This window comes from Seriola aureovittata, chromosome 13 (genome assembly GCF_021018895.1).
Source record: "Seriola aureovittata isolate HTS-2021-v1 ecotype China chromosome 13, ASM2101889v1, whole genome shotgun sequence".
Classification (NCBI taxonomy): domain Eukaryota; kingdom Metazoa; phylum Chordata; class Actinopteri; order Carangiformes; family Carangidae; genus Seriola; species Seriola aureovittata.
In genome coordinates, this window is record NC_079376.1 from 19,996,831 (window position 1) to 20,020,948 (window position 24,118).

General features: G+C 40.8%; 1 protein-coding gene across 6 annotated transcripts in view; it reads right to left on the bottom strand.

The window, feature by feature from the left end:
• Positions 1–24,118, bottom strand: part of lrfn5a (leucine rich repeat and fibronectin type III domain containing 5a) — a 115,136-nt gene that overhangs the window by 68,711 nt on the left and 22,307 nt on the right. For 2 of the 6 annotated variants that reach the window (XM_056393994.1, XM_056393992.1), the window contains one exon: positions 2,119–2,226. The exons of the other annotated variants lie outside the window; for them this stretch is intronic. The gene's annotated coding sequence lies outside the window, so the exon portion shown is untranslated. The remainder of the gene's footprint in view (positions 1–2,118; positions 2,227–24,118) is intronic. 6 annotated transcript variants of the gene reach the window in all.

Sequence of the window (24,118 nt, forward strand, 5' to 3'; positions counted from 1 at the left end):
AGTTATATCCTTGTAAAACATGTTGAAAAGAACTGGGTTTGTTAACGTTGAATGCGAAAATAAAGTTTATAAGGGAGTCTGAATGCTATTTTATACTGGTAAATCACATTAGAACTTAGACTTATGGCATCTAGCTAGCTGTTATGGATGTAAATGTCATATTTAGTCTGCCAGTAAATGCATCAGACTTGTCATTTAGTTGCAGCAGAGAAGAATCGATGAGGGTGATGAGGAAGATAAAGGGTGACAGATGAAAACGTAATGAAATGTAGGTTATTTACTGTGTTCTGGCTTTGTATAGCTATGTACACATAGGTGATCATGAATAGCGATCAGAGGCTTACTCCAGTCCACTATCAGACAAATAATCTCAGATCCTTCAGTCCCCCCTTAAGCAGATAATCCTATGTTATATGGGAGATGAGAAACACAATGGTTAGGAAGGTTATCCATGCAGCCATACCTGCTTTGGTTCCCCTAAGCAGGTGCTTAACTGGCAGGCCCTGCACTCTAACTGAATGATAAAGGAAGCTTTTTCATTTCCCCTTCCACAAATGGCTCCATAAAAAAAACAGCAAACACACAGGCTGAGAATGTAAGAACGCAGGACAGAGAAAGGAGGCGCCCGATTCTTTAAAACTTCAAGCGTCACTCCCACAGAGCTGCACATTCAGCACACGGTAAAGTTGCACCGAGGGCAAGAAGGGCTTCCTTTTAAAATCCCAACGCTTGCGACTCCACTTAAGCTCTTTTCACAGTAACAGAGGTGGCAAATGGCAGCGAAAAAGACACGCAGCAAAAGGCCACCTCGCTGGTTTCAGAGCCTTTCACAGTGTCCCGTGAAAACCAACTGACCACAGCGAAATTCTGCTGAACCGTTTTTGGTTGAAACACATTTTTGTCTGCGCACTGAGGAGGATTTGTGACACAAGAGGCCACTGTACAAAGTCAACACTGTATGGCCCCCGCTTGTTTTTCTCATTATGATTCAATTTTATCATTTTATTTTCACAGTAATGACAAAGTTCTTCACCCAGGACAAAGACATTTTGCTTCTTTCTTCTTCCTATTTCTTTAAGATAGGCATGCCTCTTTTTGAAAAATGTGAGAAAATGTAAACCAGCATTTTGAAAGGTACAATATTTTACACTTTTCTGGTGTTTTATTTGAAGTGTTGATATCCATGAAAAAGATGGTTTGAAGTATTAAAAATCATCTCAATGTAGTTTTACATCTCCTCTTCTCTCTGGAGTTCTAGCAACAACTGGTTCTCTGAGTGATTGAGTTTTTACCTGAAAAGGTTGGACGCTAGGTCCAGGTAGGCTGGGCATGACTGATAACTGGTGGTGACTGTTTTGTTGTGACATCAGAAAGTTACAGAAGCCCTGACGGCTCGTTTTAAGGCTCAGTTTCTGAATACAGGCTGTGTGCATTTTGACCGTGGAATTCACATTTTACTTAAACAGTTTTTACATAGAACCTACACCTGCTTTATAACCAAAAAAAAGCAAGGACATCTCACTTTCTACAATATGGGACCTTTAAGCAAATCATAAAATATACACATTGTCAAGTATAGCCTATTGTTGATCTGGACTTCACAGCACCTCCTCCACTGAGTCAGACATCAAAGTGTTGTCAAGGTAATCTGCACACAGCGCAGACAGACTCATTACTTCAGATGAAGATAAGTTTGGTATCCCCTCAGTAACAGCCACTGTTGTGCGCATGAAGATGTGAGTTTTACTGCGCCTCACGTCGTATGAGGTCCGTTTAAAGACTGTAATGACTGTGGATCGGAGCAGAGTTCACAGGATTTGGTGGTAGCACAATTTTAACAGAACCTATGGCTGTTGCTTAGTAACTAGAAACTCGTTATCAAACATCTTCTCCATAGCCATACTGTCTTCCAGGCCATGACTGAATATATACTGCACATTATATACAGACTCAACATGTCAGCCTTGATGGTGGGAAGGCTTAGAGATGGAGGGTTCTTAACTTATCTATTATAAAATACCATATAGGTTCCTCCACAGCAAATATTATTTGCCAAATACTTTGTGACAAATAAATAATAATATACAGCTCTATCTCTGTGTTTGCTGTCAATCTCACCTGGCTGCTGTCCTCCTCCTCCTCCTCCTCGTCTCCTACATCTCTCTCTTCAGTAGCTGCTGTCCCTTTCTGACCCTCTCCTGCTGCTACAGCAGCTCTGGTTCAAGCCTGGAAATATTGGAAAGAAATGAACCGGATAGCTAAATCACACTAGTCGGACTGTTAAACTTTCCCACATGTTTTCATTGGTTTTCATAAGTGTTTTGCTAATACTTCTGATCCAGACTGTCTTTGCTCCTCCACAGGATGAGTCTTTTGAGTCTTTGAGAATATTTTTCAATATTCATCTGGAGTGAGGGAGCAAACATTCAGTGTCAGAGTTACAGGATGTTGATATTGACCAGCAGCTACGTCAGCCGTCTTCTCTGAGGGGAAAAGCCAACAACACTCCTTCCACCTGCATGGTCATGTCTTGATTCAAAGTGTGCAGGGAGAGGAGGGGCTGCTCACAGACACTGTCCATCATCAATATGTGCCAGCGTGTTTGTGCACAATGAAATAAGATTTTACCTATTTGAAATAGGAAAAAAAAAGAAAAATCAATATGTGGCATCAATTCTGATAGTGGTGGGTCGCAACCAATAAATCAACACTGACGTGTGTTCAGACAATCTCCTGGCTGACGGAGATGCACATTATTCTTTAAAGAAGCTACATAGCACAGAACGACCACAATAATCTGTGAGGCGACGAGGGCTTGTTGATCAATACCAATGACTCAGCAATTTCTTGGCCAAGTGCTGAGACGCCCAGTTTTCATTCCCTTATACATATTCACTGTTTTAGAACAATAACGTCCGACTCAGCAGAATTACACGACAGCCCGAATCCCAAGGTCTCTGCTTTAATGAGCTGACCTGCTTAAAGCCTTTTCACCGCACGCTGAAGTGTCTGTGCTGAGCGCTGGCACATGTCTTCATGGCTGCTGTGAGCAGACAGAAGGCTTTAACCGAGCACAGCTCTGTACATCTGACTCTGCAACAAGGAGGCAATGACACACTTTTCTCCAACGTCACTTTGTGAACACACTGATACTCATCTCTTGTATCATGTCGGTTCATCTGTCAGTCTGACAGCATTGTTTCTATTACAAAGTGTTTGTGCGACATGGCGCATGAGTATAGTCAAAGGTCAGCAGTGCAGTAAGCAGTCGTGATAGAGATGCAACCACTATAACAATAATACAACGACCGAACGCAAGTCAATTTAAAGTTTTACACGACACAAAAAAGCAGTCAGTTACATTTGAGAAGCTGGAACCACTGAATATTTTTTGCTTGATTAAATGGTTTAAACAAATAATCCATCATCAGTATTGTTGCCAACTAATGTTCTACTTGCAACTAATCTTTCCAACTAACCTTTCCCAAAAATCTTGTGTTGTCCTATACAGTACAAATATTATTATTATTTCTATTGATTATTCCTTTGAAAATTTGAAAATTGCTTTTAAAGTTGATACACAGAAAAATGCCGGTGACGACAGACAGGAAATAGTCAACAAAAACAACAAGTCAGCTCATCGGTATGGATGTTTTTTTTTTTGGTTTCTTTAAGTCTGACCGATATCAGGACACCGCTGTGTGTAAACCGCTTCCACCCTTTGGATTATGCAACATGTCGTCAGTCACAATCAACATCTGCTACAGGAAACAACCCACAGGCAGGCGACGATGGAGAGGTACTCAGCAACAACACCGTACGTCAAAACATCCAAACTGTAGGACATTAGAGTACTACTTTCCTGCTGGTCTTTATTAAAAACGGTTTCTTTAACCAGGTAGTCTGAGAATTAACCAGCTCTTGAGCCTCTGAAGAGGAGATCCTGACAGGAGCATTCGCTTCTTTGAAACAGCCACGTCAAGCAGCCAACCTGCCAGCGAGGCAGACAGCTGTTTTGCATTTTCTGTCAGTTCACTCATTAAGTCAACACAGGCTTAATCTCCTGTGGTGAAATAAACTTTTGTTTATTTATTTCATTCTAACTTATTTATTTCATTTGGGATTCATGTCATTCTGATTTCAGGAAACAGGTGGTCCGGGCATGCGTAAGTGTAATCCACTCACAATAATACTCTTATTTGTTCCAGACTGTTAAGTCCATTGAGCTGCATTTTGGTGATATGTCAGGCTGAATACATTTTTACAGGCCGGCCGAGCAGATGGTTTGTTCCAAACAAAAACAAAGCACAGAGCCGAGAAGAAGAAGGAGCTGATTGACAGTCTGAAACACATGTTGAACATTTTTCAGTTTACAGAAGTTTGCGTGCAGAAAGGGAGATATTCTGTTTTATAGGAGACATATTTTCTGCTCGATTGTAAAAGGATAATTCATCCTGGACATATGTTTGTTTCCTCTGTAATTTAGAGGAGTGCAGTCATTACAGGAAACTGGTTTCCACACTAGAATTTGCTCGGCTGCACTTACACCATGGCCACTGAGAATTCTTGATTCTGATTGGCTGGCAGGTGAGGGTTAATCTTTAACACCCTGACAGTAGAACTGGCCGACAGCATCCAATGTAAAATCCAACTCGTATTGCATTAGTGATATGTAATGTTATGCAAGGCAAGGCAAATTTATTTGTATAGACATTATCATATAAAGGTCATTCAATGTGCTTAACAGAAATTAAAGAAGCATGGAGAATAGAAGTGAAACGCATCATTTGAAAACAGTATAAAAACACAGATAATAGAACAGCTAATATCTAATTAAAGTAAAACATTATGTTTCTTTATAAACAGTCTAACGGAGCCATTGGTGAGCCTTGCACTATATACTGCCAACCCGAGGCCACCAACACGACGGACAGCAAATTTCAGTAGGGGAACGGCAACTGGACTTGGTTGTAAAAACCTGAAGATCTATCTCTTGGATGAGAGGTGGATAGACTCAACAGCAGTGATTATGACTTTTCTCCCATGAATGAGAGTGCTGTTTAACGTCATTGCTGTTTACGATATTTTCTGGTCACAGCTACTGAGGCAGCCTTGGATTTCTACCAAAATTATTTCTGCAAATCTTTGAAAAAAAAAAAAAAAAAAAAACAGCAAATAGTTGGAGAAGAAAGAGGGAGAAGACAGACCACCACAGACACACAAATGTCTTTGATCTGCAACCCTATCAAACTAGCCAGCCAACACACACACACAGACACACACACAGAGTGTGTGGATGTGTTTGAGTGTTACGTATCTCTCTACCAAATGTCAGTGAACTTCAAAGGACATCAGACAAGTACACAGACACACACTACATATCCCATTATTTTGAGAAATAGGCCAGAATATATTTTGCAGCAGTGTGTTTTGGCGTGCATGTATGTGTGTGTGCGTGTATCTGGGACAGGAGTCTGTATTCCAGCCAGGCCTGCATCTTTGACCAAGGAGCAAAAGAAGTTTTCAAGGACAGAGAGTTGGTTCAACAATACTGAGAGAGAGATATGAAGGTGAAGAATCGGTACACACATACATACATACAGTGCATGACATGGTACCAAGTTAAAGATCCTGGTGTCAGTGTAAAACCTGCATGAGGTCTGGACTGGAACAGACATTGAGACTCTCTTCTTCAGATTCTTTTCTGTCTTTGACAGAGACCACTTTTCTCTCAGAAAGGAGCACATACTCAACAACTTGGTACACATTCAGCAAAAACTATGATAACTGTCCCGTCGCTAGGCAACTGCTGAAATCCCGCCAGAACGTGGTGAATTCCTGTGTGTTCCTGTACCAACACTGAAATGGGCGAAAAAAGGAAAGAAGCTCAGTTAAAACGCTAAAATTGGATGAAAGTGGGCATGAATGCAACAAAGACTAACGACTACAAAGAGAACTGGAGGAGAGAGAACTTCAGAGTGAGATGCTCCGACACTCACAGAAATTTCTGAGCACCCACAGGGAAATTATATTGATGGGGTGACCGCAACGAGAGAACAGTTATGTTGTCAAGACAAATACAGGACGGGGGATAGTGTCAAAGCAGCGACCTTAACCTTTCAGTTAAAGTTGTGTGTGTCCACCGTGCCTCATCTTGCATCACATTGTGAAGCAGTTGTTTCACCAAGGTGAACTGGCACTGGAGGAAGGTATGTTAAACAAATAGATAAATAACTGAGTTTACCAGTAAAACACATCACGTTAATGCAGCACAAAAAGGACACGGGTAGCAATGTGTGTCATTCCACACTTGTGGAGAGTATGCCACATGATCACAGGCGACAGTGCTAACCACTGCACCACGGCGGCGCCCCCCTACAAAGTCGAGCGCCAGATACGCCAAAGGAAACAGGCATATCACAAATTGAGGCGTTTGGCAAATCACGTGAAAACAGCTAATGTGAAAAAATAATCGTCAGATGAATCTATAATGAAAATAATTATGGGCAGCCCTATTTTTTGTTATTTGTTGGGCTTTTTATGCCTTTATCAGAGTAGCAGTGAGAGAGAGACAAGAAGGTTCAGACTTGAACCCAGGTCGCTTCGGTAAGGGATCCTAATGGTGCTTGCTCTCCCAGGGGAGCCACCGAGGCGCCCCAGTTGCAGCCCTACTGACGCAGTAATTTTACTTGGTTGTGGTTAGGGTTGTGGTTTACTTGGTTATCTACTCTTAGAGACTTTAAAAAGGTTATATGTTTCAAGCACCCCCGGGGAAAAGTCAGCTTACACTCATATTTCTCTATTTCTTTACTTAATTGTTGGCCATTCGTCTTCGTAAAATTGGCTCAATTACTCACTTGGCAATATTAATCCAGATGGTGGAAAGTAACTAAGTTTATTGACGTCAGTACTGTACTTAAGTACAGTTTTGAGGTAACTTTACTTTACTTGAGTAATTTTATTTTATGCTATTTTAATTTTCTACTGTCAAGTCTAAGAGGGAAATATTGTGCTTTTTACTTCACCACATTTATTTGACAGTTACTTTGCCGATTCAGATTATTTAAACAAAATATAATCAACAAATACATAATCATGCCTTATTGTAAATTAAACTATACAGTACATACAATATATAAACTAGTTAGCTATTAAATGATCATTACACTCTTGATGCATTAATAATTATGATCACATATTATAATATATATTATATATAATAATTAAGATTATACTTTTATCTTTTTTATATTTATACCTATTATTCTAAAATGGGCCTAATCTGCATACAGAGGACTGATATACTTCGAATGCACAACTTGTATTTATGAGTCACTGTGTTATTGCTACTTTTAATTCTTCCACTACTATCAACATACACACACATGCACACACACATGCACACCGACAACAGCAACAACAACAGTCCAGTGGAAACAAATGCTATATATAATGCGCTTTTGATTGCTGATGTAAACCAACAGCTGAACATTACTGACTCGTTACTTCCATCTTAACTCGGTTGTCTAACTGACAAGCAGCCGAGTTATTGGGCTTTAGTTAGAAAACGTTTTTCCACACCCAGAGCTCTGGAAAAATGCTCAACTGTTGGGCCAAAATCCATTCCGAGCATTTGAGATGTGTATCAACACTCACCACTCTCATTAGCAGTTAAAGTGCTTCAGACCGCTTTTCCACATATATTTGCTTTTCCACATCTCGCCTGGTACACCAGCAGGCCCATACATATTGAAACGCTCGGAGGGAAAGATTCTCCCCAGAATTTGCTCATTTAGTCATAATCATCTCGGTAAAACTGGATTGAGATTTGTGAACATTTGCATAAGCAGGGGATTGATTTGTTTATGTTTACAAACGGAGGTGAGAGTCTGAGCAGCGGCCCGTGGAAGCTCTGCGTTAAGGTGGAATTTCTCATTTGTTTTCCAGTCCTGCGTGGTGTGAGATCAGTGGCCCGTTCAGCCACAGACAGTGAGTCTGTGGCCTCTGAACTACTTAACATCCATACATCACTCATAGGTTTAATTATGCTTTATTTACTTGAAGTCCAGGTAAGGGGGGGGGGGGGGGGGGGGGGGCAGTAACAAACATTATGACTGTAAGTTAGTTCTGAGTCATGATGTTTGATTTGAAAGGAATGAGTTATGTACAAATGGATGTAAGGGACGCATTATATCTGAAGTGATTGCAACGATTTATGTTTATTTCATGCATCACAGTACCAGTATGCAAAAGAAACAATTACAGAATACAGTGCATTAGTTGACTGAAGGCTTTTTGGTCCAAACCTGTCAAGGTTCACTGGTTTTTGTACATATTTTTCAGTGCAGCTGGCCCCAGTGGATCAGAACCCACTGAACTGGCAGTGTAAGTGCTCTGTCCTGCCTCTTTGTCTGCATACACTACTACATACGTCTATTTATACATTCTGCATACTCACAGAGACTGACAGACCAACCCACGCATGATTAAGTGTGTGTGGTATATGTGCAGTTTATATTTTCACTTCACGTATGTAATTTGTGTAATTGATGTGTGGCAGAAAAATGCAGAATGTTAAAGAGCAGTGCAGCTGCATCACATTAAAGCTCAGTGTTAGAAGAAACATATGTGTCTCTTTTGAACTTGTCAGTACATGGTGGAGTGATATAAACAAAGGTCCACTTACTGTCCTCAGAGCTTTTCAACTGCATCTTGTGCTCTTCATTGAGCCCAATTAAAACTGGGAGATACAAACTTTTGAGGCTTTCTACCTGTTGTCCCTTATTGTCCATTGTGTGAATGGATAATACTCCTACCACTAAGATGCTCTAAGTGCCCATAGTGAGGATAACCGACAGTCAATACCATTCATCTGATCTGATATTTGTTCATCTTGCCTGTGAGCCACCTTTAAGCCTCCATCATGCTTTTCATAAACCTCAGTATGACACATTCTCACAGAGATTACGCTTTAATCCAACTACTAATATTGCATAATGTAGGCCCACACTACCTAAATGTGTATTACATAATATGGTGATGGAAACACCCACCATCTGGTTACCATGATGTTAGTGACAAACTATGAATAATAAGCAACCTTTCTCTTTTCACCCAAACTATTGCATGCAACACATCACTATCTAGCCTTGTCCTCATTTATACTTTGTAAATGATCAATCAATAATCAATTAAAACATAATTTACCCACCTCCTGTGCAACCAGTGACTTTTGCCATTTAGTTTCTTTGAATCAGTTATAAATAGCCAACTGCACAGAGAATACAACTAACATGGGGCCCAAAAGGCCACACATTCATTGTGCCACGAAAGTACAGTACACAACTACAACTACACAAACTTCTGTCTAATCAAATGACCACAAACACATCTGGGGCCCGTAGCTAATTTTTTACCTCTAGCTTCCCTTCTGAGTATATCCACCCACCCTTTCATTACAAAAACAAACACAGAAGGAGGCGCACTTGAAGGCATCATCACTTTTTAATCCCTTTTCAGCCTTAAAGCGACACAATGTAACTGTTGCTGAACAGCGGTCCCTGGGGCCACGTGTGGCAATAACAGGATAATGGCACGTTCAATTTGCCTTTATTTCCCAAGATTCTCAAGTCATTTCCTTTAAAGACATCATCATTACACGACCTAACTGACCACGAATAGGACAAGCACAAGCAGGAAACAACAAACATGTCTTCTGGTCAGGAGTGTTTCCTACATGGTTTACGTTTGTAATAAAATCCTTAAAACTAGAATTTCCACCCTGTGGTTGTTTGCCTCAGCCAACCTGCCGAGTCGCAGGAAATATGGTCACAATCTCTCCTTCCAGCATTTACAGCTACAGCATTGAATAATGGCCAGAAGTGTTTTTGCAGAACATTATGATGTCACAGTGAAGTTGACCTGACGAACTATTTGGATATAAACTGTCATCACTTCATCATTTCATCTCAGACATTTGTGTGAAATTGTGTCATAATTGTTTTGTGAGATCACAGTGACCTTTGACCTTTGAAAACCAAATTCTAATCAGTTCATCCTTGAGTCCACGTGGATGTATGTGCCAAATTTCCAAACTCGCTCAAGGAATTACTGAGATGCCTCCAGCCCTGGCTGTCACTGGTGCAGAGGCATAATAACTATTGATAATAATCATGACAATGTGTTTACAAGAAGCTACAGATTGTCACTAAAAAAGCTTCTCCCTTCATGGAGCCGGTGGAGGGTGACCATCCATATGGCCCAGTAGTGTTTAATATTTAGTATTTTCGATTTTAACGCTGGTTTTTACTTTACTGTGAATGCCATTAAGCTAGGATGTAAGCAAAACACTATAATAATAATATAACTCAACTACAAATAATCTGACACCTGTTTTAGGTTGGGTCAGGAAGCAGGTAATTCTCTGAACCTGGTAAAGTAACACATAAAAGCAGATCCAGGGCCCCACAGCACAGCAGAAAGCCTTGTTCTGTATTAGATTAGGCAGCGCTGGGAATTCTGCTTGTGTCTTTTCTGTCTTTCTCTTTTAAGACTTTACTTTGACCAGGCTGCTTGTATTATATTGGGTTAGGCAGAGCTGGGCTGTCTGCCAGACAGTGATGTAATTATATTGTTAACAGTCAGTGTGTCAGGCACCGTCAGCTGTACAAAGGTTGTAGCCTTTACCTCTTTCACTTTCAGAGATGACATTACACTTGCTCTACCTTGCTCTCTCACTCTCTCTCTCTCCCTCAGTCCGACTCCGTCATCGAGGCAGACACTGAAGGCTCGTGAGGGTGACAGTGACTGCGCCGCTGTTTAAAAGGCATCGGACATGCAACTTTTACTGCTGTCCTGTCTATCTGTGCATCTCTTTGTCTCGCTGACATTAAATTCGCCTCCACCGTTTCTCGCTGCCGTCAGTTGTAACTCCATCTCTTTGTGAAACAAAAATTCCCTAACCTTTCTCCCTAATAGAAATCCCTCTGTCGAGTAATGGGAGAAGTACATCTAATTATCTAATTATTCTAACCGTATTTCTTTTGTGTGGCGTTTTTAAATATCTCTTCCTTTCAGACCTGCTGATATTAAACAGTGAATAAACTCCAGATGTAGCTGCAGCTAACTCTCTAGAAACAAAGAAAAGTTAGGCACAGAAACAGGAAGCAGGCGGTTCAGATCAACACACATCGTGCGAGGCGAAACACAGGAGGAAGAACGAATGATGTTCAGATATTTTTGAATGAGAACAAGTGAACAAGTTTGGATGATGTGTTTGAAGTCAGTAACATGTGCGCAGGAGTGTGGAAGAAATCCAACTGGGAGGATGAAAGAGAAACAAAGGAAGAAAAATTCTTTGTAAAATCCAGAGACATCGTAAGATCCTGTGTGAATCTGTCCTGGATATATCTTAAAATTCTGGCTCCCAATTGATCTGATTCATTTTTAATAAGCAGGCCTCGATGTTGCTATGCAAACAGCAAATGGGGAACTATATTTTCTAATGTTTAAGCAAGACGAAAATCAATTATTTGTCAAATTATTGACATATAATTATGGTTTTAGTTTGATTACACATGGCTGTTTGCTGGCGAGTGGCCAAGTGTGATAATACTCTCCATGTTTGTATGTTCCATGATTGTATTGGATTCCATCCTCAGCTTTACCTCAGGTGGTTCTCAGCCCCTGCGCCATCCACAACAATTACTGAACATACAACTTAACACATCTTATCCCTTGTTTAAAATCAATATGGTGAGCCTGTCAGCAAACAGTTGCTTATTAACAAAGAGCAATCATGGATTTACATAGGCAGAGTGTTGTTGCAGTCCAAATGTAAGTAATATATTCACTCCGTTTTGGGTTCCACCAACACAAGAAGGACGCCATAAATCTCTGAAGAGCTCAGGTGAAGCTCAGAGTCAGGTGGTCATTTTCTGGCGATTCATCACTATGAGTGCCCCCTTTCACATTACATGTATTTATGCCCCATACTCCACTAGTAATCGTTAGTTAAAGCTGTTACTCGACTAGTGTTCACTGAATTTCTGATTTTAATTTCTGATTAGTTAACTAAATTTTGGGGGGGCATCAGAAAATGGTTTGAGTTCCAGGGCTGAGAAAGAGCCTTATATGAAACATTGCTGATACTGTGCTACTGTACATTACAGAGAAAAACAAAAAACGTACATAAGCGTGTGCACAAAGTGAGCTTCCTGTTGGCGATACTGATTGAGTAATTGTTCTGAATGTGTCAGAACAACCAGCAAGGAGACTGAACATTTTGTTGATGTATTTCAAAACATTACACAACCTAAGCCAGATAATTTAGCTTCTCCCGTTCCCACGAACACTTAGATAAGGCTAATAGCACATATTCATTTCATGTTTGAGGTCTACGATTGATAGGCGAAGAGTTGTCCTTTAGCCTCTCGAAATGATCCCACACTTTAGAACTTCCTGCCCCACATATGTAATTGCTATCAAATAACCGCAGCCGTGTAAACCATATCTCTGAATATCTCTGTCTGAAATTCACCGACTGTCGCCACTTCCTGAGGGGATAGATTTTTTTTCCTATGACCAACTGATCAATGAAAACTTGGTCGACTATTACGCCTTATTTATTTCATTCATTGACGATATGAAAAAATGTATTATAGCAGCTGTAATGTTTAATAAAGTGACTAAAAGTCATTGATCACGCTCAAAACTGTGTTTTTTATACTTTGGGTCTAAAGATTTTAATCAGTTTCTTGGTTGCCGCACTGAAAAAACAGCAAAGCAGTAAGTCATTCTCGGCCCTTAAAAGGTTTTGACAGTATTAACATGTAATCCTTTAGTCATATCGAGACACAGGGCTCATTCAAGATGCTCATTAAGAGACCAGTTATCCTGAGGCGATTAAATTCCTCCTGTTCTGATGTGTGACTCTGCATTTCCAGCCTGTCAGTCAAACGCTCCTCTGGTAAACCTGGCATTCACGGATGAAAATGTAAAATAGGCAACGTATTCTCAACAGGGTTATCTCGCAGTAACATTCAAAAGGTTTAAGCCACTGTGATATCCTTCAGGGCTGCGGGTTTTTTTTTGATCATTCGGATTTTAAAATCCCATTTTGGTGTTCTGTTATCATTGCCTCCTCCACTTTACTGTGATTTGTAAAAGTAGCTTCAATGGAGGCTACCTCCCTGTCTTCAGTAAGCAGCAAAAATCATATACTAGTGACTGAATGCTTTCTTTTTAAAATAGGTCACCCTGTCCCTGTGTTTCTCGCTAAAGTACTTTAAGATTCTTGCCACTAAAAAGTCATCACCATTCTCTTATTCTTTGTCTGGTGCTAAATATTCAATATGGTTCTTTTTAGCAAGATATTATGGAAACACTTTGTCTCTGACTTCTCTGCCTGTTTCTTACTACACTCTTACAAACTACTTTCATTTGAACCAGCAGTATCAAATTAAAAGAATGCTCATGAATGTCCTATTAATAGATAGGACATTCATGAGTCCTAGCACACACACGGACACACCCACACCCCCCCCCCCCCGACCCCCCCCCACACACACACACACACACACACACACACACACACACACACACACAAACATGCCAAGATCCCGAGCTGGAAACACTCTCCTACTCTGCCAAACCAATGTCACCTTCTGATGTGCTCAGAGGTAAAGACAACTGGACCGCAACCTTCAGGTGCACTGCACGTGCGCGTGGGTGGGTGCGTGCGTGCGTGTTTGTGTGGGTGTGTGTATTTTTTTAGGTGATTAATCAGAGCAGTATCTTTAGCTGCAAACACATAAACACACACAACGAACACGACTCCACAGCATGCTCACACCTGCAGTACAATTCCATGGGAACAATAAATGAAGTGAACTATTTCTAATTGAGAGTTGAATTCATGCGTATTATTGTGTAAAACTAATTGCTACTTTGTGTGGGCTGTCATGGCTGTACACGCGCACACACAAACACACACACGCGCGCACCCAGTCCCGTTGCTGCTTCACACCTAGTAGGTCCAAAACAAACTCATGATTCAAGCTCATTTCAAACCATGTTGTGTAAAAATATTTGCAGCATAATTGCATATTATTTAACAATTCCTTGAGTCATTATGTTTAACACACATGAACACACAAAAATAAGCATGTACGAACACACACCCATTATATCTCATAAATATTCTGATGTTTTCTGGGAATCACACAACAAAGAGCCGGGTCCACCTTCATCAGTCTGCAGATGAACTAACCCACTGTCTTTGTGCCAAAATGATATGAGACAATCTTTCTGTGCTAAAGCCCTTTCTTCTTTTTTTTAACTCAAGAAAAAAGATAAAAGCTCATCGCTGATGAGCAGAAACATTTATACATACACCCACGCGGTCTTGATTTCTCTGCCTGACACACACACACACGTTCTTAACAGCGAGTATTTATCTGAGTGTGTGTCCTTTAAGGCTTCTCTCCTGATGTCAGTTGTGATTGGTTCATCCTTCAGACCAGCGCTGTTGCGTTTCCCAGCCGTTCTGCCGCTGTGTGCAGTCTGCTTGTTCACAAATAAACACACCAACCATAAACTCAGTGACTCCACAGAGCTTAAAGTGTGTTCAAGCGTTACAGTGTCCTAGATGGACGGATTGCTCTTAAAAGACTGAAACTGATCACATTGTAAAACTTAACAAGAATCAGTGTGTTAATGAGGAAATGTCAGCAGAGGCTAATTCAAGCAGCTGTTCCACTTGTTAACTTAACTGAAACTTTTTTACCATGATTCCTAGTTAAGTCAATATCAGCCCCCAGTTTTGCCTAACAACCCTAACAACTACGTCTCTATACAACTAAACTGCAACAGCAATTAGTGTTGCAATGGTGACTCAACTATAAATGTAGCACTACATGAAAACTAAAGCAGGTTGCCTCTGAACAACTCGTATATAAGTATTTTGTATAGGAGACAGGCTTGTATCTAAGAATACAAAAAAACAACCTGTCAAAAAAGCTGCTAAACTATGCCAACCTGCCACACTCATGCTCTTCCCACATTTTCAACTTTAATCAGGTTCTCTTCACCTTGAGATTGGCGACATGTGAATCTCTGTAGTAGAAAACGGGAATTGTTAAAATCTTCAGCTTGACTTTAGAGGAAATACTAAATGAAAATAAATAATATATATGTCTTGAAGTGGTAGAGCGTTGAGAGTTGGCAGTTCATTAGGTAGATCTAGATAAAATAAATTCAATCTATTACAGCAGTTCTGCAATAAATCCCTTCATGTTATAATGTTCGTTATTTGTTGGTACAGTTAATCATCATGTAGTCAGGATGCAGTTTGGGGGATGCTGTTGAAATGTTTTGCATTATACTAACCCATGTTTCCATTATTTTGTCCACCTCATTTATATCAATGAGGGTAGGCTACAGTACCGATCTGTGAGTTTTAGAGCTGGGCCTTCAACTCAACGCTGATCAAACACAGGGTATGGGTATGGTTGTTTTCATTAGTTTGTTGCCGACAAATTGGTATTGTCCCCACAATGTTCTATTGTGTTTTCACCCAAGGAGGGTCGAGTGAAGCGAACGCACCTATCCGAAAAGCCGATGACGATTTCCCCCGTGCGATAGCTCTGGCCTTGATCCTTCAGGAAGAGCCTAAGACAGTGATTTTTGGTCCCACCCATTATAAATCAAATGTGATTGGTTAATTCACCTGCCATTTTCTAAACAAACACACACAGCTGAATGAGCCTTCCTATTTTCATAGGTTTAGGACAGTAACCCTTTCAACTTGATAGTAAATGATGCAAAAATTCTAATTAGAGGAGAAAAATTATTAAATGGAAGAGATTAAATACAACATTTAAAATATTGATATGTTTGGCCTCTAAAAACCTAGACGGCCCTGAGGGTTCCCCCGCTGGTAGGCTGAATAACAGATGCATCTCTCTGGATGCACTTCACCAAGTCAACAAAACAACTGCCAAATACAATACTTGCAGGAGGGTACTCACAAAGAGGGAGACGACAAATCCCTGCTTAAATATTAACCTGCTCTCCATCATGTGAAAGTGAGAACTTTCTTCATTTCCCACCAAACAAACTAATTACAAAGATTTGATAAGGGATTCAGAACTGGATTTAGATTCAATAAAAGGCTTTCGAAACTCCATCCAACTATGTGGATCCCAGTAAAATTTGGAAAAGGCTAGAGGAAGCTTTCAGCAGAGTTTTGTCACCGTGTAACCTGATGCCTCAGATAGTCGGTTACTCGGAACTATCTGGGAAGGCCTCATTGGAAACTGTTTAAAAAACAGCAAGTTGCTTTCAAAAAGTGCCTGGCAGGTGATCGGATGAACCATCCGTCTCTCATCGACTATCACAGGCTGATTTCAACTGATCAGATTCTGCAACCTTCCCATTTTTTTCACAACCAGCTGGTTGGTGGTAAATCAAGCTCTTGTCGATGTGCCTTCAGTGCTGTTCTCTGCTCTTCTTCTAATATTCTAATATAAGTGATGCTAAAGCAGCATCTACACTAACCTCGCTAAAACAGCAGCTTCTTGCTGTCTTCAAACCTAAGACACACCTGCAGCTGCTGGTTTGGCCACTGGCAAGATGGATTCTCACTCGTGAGAAATCCAGCTGCCCCGCAAGGTTAGTCGCTGTACGCTGCAGTGAATGGCGTTTAGACATTGAACAAAAATGAGAGCCCTTTTTTTTTTTTTTTATTCGAAAGAAAGACATCTGTCACTCTGTGTCTGAAATGCAGTCCAGGTTTCTGCAAACCAGAAACCTTTTGATCTGGTTTGAAACACGTTTTCCAAACGCAAATCCACTTCCATTCCCAACAGCAGGTCAGAGTGTGTCTGTGTCTTTGTGTGATGCGTCTTTTTTTCTCACAGACTCAAGGAAGAAGTGCTAAAAGCTCTTAATGCAACAGTGACGGGTTGTTCACTGCCTTTGTGTGTGTGTGCGTGTGTGTGTCTGTGTTCTGCTACACTGCAACATGCTATCACTGCTGCTGCCCACCAAGCACACCACATGTCACAACCACTTTCCTCTTGACTTGTCACACACAGACTTTAACACACACTTTTCAAGCAGTCCCCTCACTCACACATACACACACACACACACACACACACGCAGCTCAAAATCACAGCTGCCGGACAGCATTTTCAACTCATCTTATTTCACACGAAGACAGTTGTGCACACAGTTTGCAATCAGCGCGGAGTCGGCTGCATACCGATTGATTGCTGCAAGGTCAAACGGAGAGGTGGAGAGAGCTGGAGGGAGACGCAGAGAAGAAGAAAGGGGGGAGAAGAGTGTTTCGTTCCCATCTCTCCCAGTGTGTCATTACTGGGTGATTAGGGTGGTAATGACCCTGTAACTCTAACACCTGTCAACTTTACAAACTCACTGTGTTACTGCTCTCCTTTCTCTCCATTTATTCCATCCTGAGGTGAGAGGAGCGGTGACCTAATCCAGTAGGACTCAAAGTGAAGCTCTGGGGCCACACAAGGTTGCTTTCAGAGGGTCGAGGGGGTCTCTGGTAAATGAAAAAGCAAGTGAGCGATTTCACTTTTATACCAAGTAACTTCAAGGATCTAATGCAGGTCTATGAAGCAGGTTAAAATCCTCATGCTGCAAGTTACAAAAGTGGTAATTGCTCGCAAAAATCAACTGTTAGGAAGCTGAATATTTCAACAAGGTGCCACAATGTTGCTCAACTGGGAGATTGGTGCCATATTAATGGGAAACTTCCAGTAGCTGACAGTAGAAATGTCCTAGGTGAAAAAGATGGCAATTGGATGAATGTGAGGCAATGCCTTTGCTGGAAAAGAACATTGCACTCAGCAAACACCTTCCCTGGATTAATGACAAACGAACGGAAGCAGTAACAGGCTGGCAGAAAACATGTTAGAACTGAGCTGACACGCAATCCAGTTTGGCGTTCAGAGGCGACTGGCACCCAGTGTGAAATCTGGCCCCTATTGATGATGGTATAATGGGAGGAAATGTGAGGATCAGGTTGTGAATGTTGAAATCTGGGTTGCCAAAGGAATAAAATGAACCTCTCCCTGGGTGCAAAATGGCAACAGAGGAAGATCCTGTAAAGACATAGAATAACTTTATATCTCCTTGTTTATTGCAATCAGCTAATTCTTGTAACTTGTATCTTGTAGAAATGGAGTGTTGATATTTGTTAAGAACCTGCGGGTGGACGCTGGGTATCAGCTGCACTAGCGTTTTAACTGCGGTGATGAAATAAAACGAAAAGTTTTACATATGTTTGCGTCCTAGAATCGCCATTATTTGTATGATACTATTGACTGTCATAACTTTTAAGTAACTGCAAAAATGCTAAGCTGCTAAAATAATTGATTTCAGCGTAGGCAGGTGAGACAGAAATGTTCTATTCTAATTATTGACAGTATTGAGGTTAATTAGCAATGTTTTTAATCACTGAGGAAGGAGAAAGACAGAATTTAAATCCTAAATTTATTGTCAATGTAGGATTTGTAACTAAGCGTGTTATCGGCAGAGCTAAGCTACATCAGACTATCGATTGTAACATTAGTGGAACATAATCGCATGTTGACTAACTCACTAAATTCCTCTATCAGTATCACTCAGTCAGCGTGAAGCTAGCTCCGAGAAGCTGTATTGTAGAAAAACACAACAGCAGTGGCTTCAGATGTTTTCGGTCACATTAATCAGATCATTATGGCCACAGCTCTTACGAAAGTTACATAGTCTCCCTTTAAATTGGTGAAGTTTAGTTAGTTAGTTTTTTTTTCTTCTGTTCTTTTAGTTTTGATTTCACTCGGATGCAGGAATGGAGGAGAGGGACACTTGCAAAACAGACATAAAACTCATGCATTTGTTAAATGTCAGAGAAGTACTGGACGCTTTCTAAATGTAAAAGCATTTGCATTTTTTTAGTACATGATGAGACACAGTGAACATCCACACAATCCGTTGGACATTTCCCCTTGATTATAATCACTAAAAGCCTCTGTAATTTAAGCTTACATCTATTCTGACTAATGGTTGGGCTGGTACAGCTTTGTGTTGTGTGTCTGCGTGCGTGTTGTGTATGTGTGTGTGTTTGTGGTTTGTTTGTTTGTCTGAATTTGCATATGTGCCTTCGTGCGCCGATTCCCTCTCTGTCTCATGTTGAAACATCTCAATTATGCCTCTGCACTTGTGTGTTTTCCCCCGTGTTTATGTGTTGTGTGTGTGTGTGTGTGTGTGTGTGTGTGCAGTGGTGTTATGTGGAATCCATTATGCCCCTGGTTTGTCAAGGAACACAGAGGCAGGGCTCGCTGCCAAGACTGAGACCTATCAAATGAGTGTGTGCGCATCACTCAGTGGGAAATTTATGCAGACACAACCATGGGAATTGTCGTGTGGCAATTTGTTGTTTTCTATCCGATTTTCCCCCAAAATCATAATGAAATTAACAGGCGGGGGCACATTTACTCTATTCTAACAAGGGAGGTGGCAAATTGAATTGTGTGTGTGTCTTTACATGTTTGTGCGCTCACGTATATATGTGTGTGTAGGTGTTTCTTCTTCTCAGTCATTCCTCAGGATTTAATTGGCATCACTCACTCACTTTTTCTCCAGTGTTTCCGATGCTCGCCCGCTCCCATCTGAGTAAAAGATCTGTGCCGGAAAAGCACAACGAAAGAAACACTCCTACACTCTGTCTGTGTGTCTGTCCTCTCTCCGGGTGTCCCTCTGTCTGTCTCTCTGTTGACATCATTATAACCCTAATGAAGACGCTTGCTGGCAAACTTAAGCCACCGCCATATTCCCATTAGCAAACAGTCACACACACACACACACACACACACACACACACACAGTAGGGGTATTTAGAGAATTGGCTGTGAAGTTGCTCCCAGCTTGCCCACTGTGAACTGAATTGAGCTCTACAAACAGCATTTAAACGGTCAGGCTAATTTATGTGTGTGTGTGTGTGTGTGTGGCTTTGTTTTCCTATATTGGTGGGGTCTGAACAGACCCAGCAAGTTTAAATAAATGGCTGTTTGGTCAAGACTTGGTTTGAGGGTTAGCATCAGGTTTAGGTTTAGGTGAGGGGTTAGGGAAGGTATTATGTCAATGACAGGCACCCATGAATGTAGTACAACTTTATGTGTGTGTGTAATGTCTTTGTAACAGAGAAAAATATGATGTTATAGTGTTGTCTATTGCAGATCCATGAGTGAAGGAGACGAGAGAGAGAGGAGGTTCAGGTAAATACTGCGCTGGCCAAAACAGAGTGCACAGCAAGACCCTTGTTTTCCTGCTGAAATGTGACCACATGTTAAGTTTACATATAGACATATCAGCTCTTGATCAATATATCTATTCAATAAGTGTGAAAATTGCTGTTGCTGTCTCCAGTGAAAATGACGTCAGCTGGACAGATACAAAACATCACTTAGTTCTGATTGGTTGGGGAAAAGAACTACAAAATAAACCCCGTCTCCAGATGAGAAATTAGCTCAAACCCACGTCAGGCTGAATGAAATGAAATGGCAATTCAGTCTGATTATCAGGCTAAGTTGCCCCCTGGGTTGAGCTGAATACATAGTGTAGAGACATGACTCTTGTTAGAAAAGCCAGTAGATGTATCCTTCAAGTGAAAATCACATTTGGTTCCTTGCTGGAAAAAAAATATGTTTTTTCTCAGTCAATATGTTTCCAGTGGACACCACTGTTTTGGTTCCAGCTTCACTCGTCCTATCTTTCTCTCTATTTTTGCTTCTTCTCTCCTATTTTTTTTCTCCTCATCTTTTCTGTCCTTTCTTCACTCCTCCTCTCACGCCTCTCTGCTGTACTCTCTGTCCCTATTTGTCCTCGTCTTCCTCAGTGACGCGTGTGTGTGTGTGTGTGTGTGTGTGTGATGCGGACAGTTACAGTTTCCCACCCGGTAATAATCTTGTCACAACACCAGTGTTACTGATGACACCGGCCATTTTAGAAGAAAAGACGTGTTGGTATCTCTGGAGGTTTGACAAGGGCTGCAGGTTGCCTCATGAATGTTATCAGGTAACATGATACGACTCCCCTCTGACACTTTGATTTTATATTTGTAGCGTCCGACCAAGTATTGAAGACTAGTATTTTATTTTGTTTTTTATTTGATGAATGAAGGCAGTGCTGCTGGTATGCAAAGACGAACCTAAAGGGTTTAATGTCTATAAAAAAAGAAAAGATAAAAAGAGGGTGGGCAAATTATGTAATCTGTGTGCCTGAACACCATGTAACACGGACTATCACAGCAACCCTAGCTTCCTGTTTCCTCTCCTCTTCACATTCACACCTCCCTCCTCCTCTCCCCTGTGACTAAACCAGCATCTTTCGCTCACTTTCACACTCTCTTTTCTCTCTTTTCTCCTCGTGTTTCTCTCTTCTTTTATCCATCCATTCCTCCTCTCAATTACCTGGTCTGCCCAGCATCTGGGAGTCTGGCCCATAGTGTGTGTGTGTGTATGCGTGTTTGTGTTTGTGTGTGCATGTGTGTGTGTGTGTGTGTGCATGTGTGTGTGTGTGTGTAGGTGGCCATGTGTTGTACTGGGTTCTTGTCAGTCTGAATGGAACAGCTGCTAACAGATAACAAGTAGCTGGCTTCCCTGCAGGTTTGGAGACAAAATAGAAACACAGTCACATTATTCAGTCAGGACCTTTCCTGTGTCACCCTGGACTCCAGCTGAAACAGATGGCAACGTGTTGGCGACTTATCACCATCTTATCTAATCAGCGTTGATAAAGGAAATCAGACGTACAGATCAGGATACAGCCCCTCACGTCTGTCAATAAAAGCTTTGTGATTCCAATATCTATTGGATTAAAGCCGATATATTGTCATGTTCTTTGAAATATACCATGTCAAATAAATAAATAAATAAACACAGATTAACAAAGCTAGAATGTTAATGTTTCACCTTCTTCCCATTGACACCGTGTCTGCTGTTGGTAAGTTCGATTAATAAATCTATTAATACTAATAAAGATGCGACTTAAATAACCGTAAATAACAATTACAAGTTGTTAGAACTCAGAAACCTTAATTATCAGCATTTGAAGTGAAAATTGAAACTTGAAGTCTTAATGAGTATTTCATTACAAACTAATAAGTTCTGTTGACCTGTGTTCTGTAGTCGGGGAATGAAGGAAAATCAGTCTTCAAGATCTCATAATGAGTCAATTAAATAAACTTTTCTTTAATTATTAAGTTTGTGTAATGAATCACGAGGAAGTCTCAAGTTGAAATTGTTTAGTTGCCACTGTCAGTATACCACTGACTTAACTCGTCTAATTCAGCCATTCGCATATGCTTCCCAGCATGCATTAGCCAGTGTCTATCATAAGGTCAGTACTTGTCTGGCTTACAGCAGTGTAACAAGCAGTATTACATCCCTTATGACACGCCAATGTTACGTGTGCTTGTGTTTGCAGCTGCAGGGGGTCAGGTTGGAAAATCTGGGTATTTTTGGGAAAACTGAGAATCAAAATTGAACTGTGCCACCTGATCTAAATGTAATTAGAGATTAAACTATTTGTCGATTAATTGATTGCGGCTGTAAACTGTTGATCTTTTGGTTTCTGACAATTTTTCAGACAAAACAAGCAATTTAATGACATCTCTTTAGGCTTTACTAAACTGTAATCACTGTTTTTTTCATTCTATGGACCAGACAATTTACTTATTAACCAAGGAAATAATTGTCAGCTTTATAATTATTAGTTCTAGTCAGTAGTAGCTGCACCACGTCAACCATTTACATTATGACATTATTACATTACTAGTCTCAGTGATGGCAGCTTCAGTCTTGTTCTTAATCTCTGCTTCCTCCAGGAGGAACTTCAGACCAGTGTCCTCTACCCCTGGTACCAGGGACATAGTGCTCTGCTTAAGCACCAACAGCTCTGCAGGTGCAGAGGCCCCTGGAGAGAGTGGACCACTGCTTATCTGAATGCCAACAATGAATGTCAGCAGCATGCTGTGCAGGGACAGAGAGGTTTGTGCATCCTCTTCTGCTGCTGAGAGATGATTGACACAAACATCTGAAGGCCCTACGGTCTGACCTTCCTGCTGAACACCTGTTAAAGCTGCTTTTCTGTCTCCAGCTCTGTTACCAGGAGCTCCTGCTCCAACAGACTGAGGCAGAAGTTTCTCATTGTGGTCCAGGCCAGTTCAGCCATGGAGAGATGCTGTCCTTCCTATTATTTCCAGTCAGCAGCCAGGTCTTCAGATCTCTTACAGATAAATGGGGAGGAATTTGATCCTGTTGTTTCATTAGCTTGAGCTGCCTCATCATTTTCTGCCAGATAGATTCAGCATGAAGTCTGACTCAGCTCACTGCAAAACCATATTATACTCAACTGTAACATAGAAATGAGCAGTGCACCTTCACATTGTCCTTTCTTCTACCTGGTCGCAGTGTTGCACTCTCGGTTTTGAGAAAGAGGAAGGTCTCATTTTCTGGACTTGTTGAAAAATGTCCATATTTACGAGATGTCAAACTTTTAAAACAGAGAAAAAACTAAACATTTGTCAAATGCAATGAACACATATATTAATTACAGATTCAAATTAATTAGGGAAACAGACAAATTTTTCTTCAATTATCTTCTTAAAAAAACTCATATTTCTTTAGAATGACAGTAAAATGAAGACTCTACAGAATCTACATCTTTCATTCAAGTGTCCACTGACAAAAGACAAATGAGAAATAAATGGTTATATTGACATATATATGGTGTATATTTAAGTCTTTTCTTTCTCATCCACATTTTTAAATCTAGTTTTTCATGTTGTAACCTAAAACAGTCTGTAAAATGTATAAAAGTTCAGGAGGCAGAGCAGGTCGTCCACTAATCAGAAGGTAGGTGGTGCGATTCCCTGCTCCTTCAGTCTGCACTTTAAAGTGCCCTCGGGCAAGATACTGGAAAACTGCCCTTGATGTAGCATTTGTGTATGAGTGTTTGTGTGTGGTAGAAGAGTGCTATATGTGTGGTAAAAAACACTCTGTATGAATGTGTGTGAATGGGTGAATGTGGCTTCAAGTGTATAGCGCTT